Below are 1,798 nucleotides of genomic sequence, written 5' to 3'. Positions count from 1 at the left end.
GCCATATGGAAATATAATTGGCATTTTAGTGAAAATCAACTAGTTTAGCAGATAGAATTTGTGTTTGTCTGTGAAGCCAATAAGAAAATACATCATATTCCATGAAATCCTTTCTGACATCTAATCTGCCAGTTATCAATCAGCTTTTCTTTAATAAAATCTTACCAGATATCATGGGAGTTTTTTTTTTAAATATATTTTATTGATTTTTTACAGAGAGGAAGAGAGGAAGGGAGAGGGATAGAGAGTTAGAAACATCGATGAGAGAGAAACATCGATCAGCTGCCTCTTGCACGCCCCCTACTGGGGATGTGCCCGCAACCAAGGTACATGCCCTTGACCGGAATCGAACCTGGGACCCTTGAGTCCGCAGGCTGATGCTCTATCCACTGAGCCAAACCGGTTTTGGCATCATGGGAGTTTTTGATAAAACACTTCCTTCATACAAAAATTAAATTAAACCAAATTATAGGCCTTTACTTGAACTTGTATGTATACAGTGGCAGAACCATTACAAAGCTATAATGTAAGTTATTCAGAGGTGAGCCAACTATTCTCTCATGTTTTTTTTTAGAGTGTTACATTTTTTATTCACTTATAAACTAAAAGTCCATTTCTAGATGTTTCTGATATGTTTTATTAGTAAGCAAAGCCCTATATAAGGCGCCTTCACCTAGTCCTTATATTCAGATCCATCTTCATCTTGACTAATCTGGAAGTAATGAAGTTTGTATGTCTCCTTGTCAGATGCAACCACATGAAACCAATCACAAAGACTATTCTTCTTAAGGTATTTTTTAGTAAGGTATTTCAAATATCTTTTAAAGATTTGTTTCTAAGAAACAACTGTGATTTTTATTTTTGGAGTGTTCAATGTGAACAACATTCCCAAGATTTCTAGTTTTCCCATAGACTTCAACCTTCTCCGATAGAAACTGTTCAAAATTTGCAGAATCAAAAATTGCAGCTTCTACTGGATAAGTAAGGTCCAAACTAAAATCCAGGTTGTCCTCTTAGGCTTCTTGACTTTCAGTGCCATCTTGCAGGTGGTCGGTGCGATCACAGCTATCTCATGGTTTTCTTGCAATGTTTTTCGCAATAGTCTCCAAAGCAAAACTTGGCTTGCTAGACTTGGCTTCTTTTTTGTGTATTTTTAAAATATTTTTTATTGTTTAAAGTATTACATATAGTAGTACATATATCTACTTTTTCCCCCCATTGACCATCCCCCTGCCTCCCCTACCCCCTGTCGCATGTCCTCATCCCACACGCACAGTGTCTTGTGTCCACTGGTGTGCTTATATGCATGCATACAAGTCCTTTGGTTGATCTATTTCCCTCCCTCCCCAGCACTCCCCAGCCTTCCCGCTGTAATTTGACAGTCTGTTGCGTGCTTTACTGCCTCTGTATCTTTTTATTCATCAGGATATAATGTTTTTTATTTTCCATAAATGAGTGAGATCATGTGGTATTTTTCTTTCATTACCTGGCTTATTTCACTTAACATAATGCTCTCCAGGTCCATCCATGCTGCTGCAAATGGTAATAATACCTTTTTTATAGCAGCATAGTATTCCATTGTGTAGATGTACCATAATTTTCTAATCCACTCATCTGCTGATGGGCATTTAGGCTGTTTCCAAATCTTAGCTATGGTGAATTCTGCTGCTATGAACATAGGGGTGCATATATCCTTTCTGATTGGTGTTTCTAGTTTCTTGGGATATATTCCTAGAAGTGGGATCACTGGGTCAAATGGGAGCTCCACTTTTAGTTTTCTGAGGAAACTCCATACTGT

General features: G+C 37.7%; 1 pseudogene across 1 annotated transcript; it reads right to left on the bottom strand.

Annotated features, from left to right (window-relative positions):
* Window positions 1-673: 673 nt before the first annotated feature.
* On the bottom strand, window positions 674-1,039 carry LOC308239683 (ribosomal protein eL22-like 1; annotated as a pseudogene). Its single transcript has one exon. The product of its transcript is annotated as a ribosomal protein eL22-like 1 (transcript).
* Between the last annotated feature and the right edge of the window lie 759 nt (window positions 1,040-1,798).

This window comes from Plecotus auritus (assembly GCF_963455305.1).
Source record: "Plecotus auritus genome assembly, chromosome: X".
NCBI classification, from domain to species: Eukaryota; Metazoa; Chordata; class Mammalia; order Chiroptera; family Vespertilionidae; genus Plecotus; species Plecotus auritus.
The sequence above is the reverse complement of the archived record's forward strand: the minus strand, read 5'-3'. Positions and strand labels throughout refer to the sequence as shown.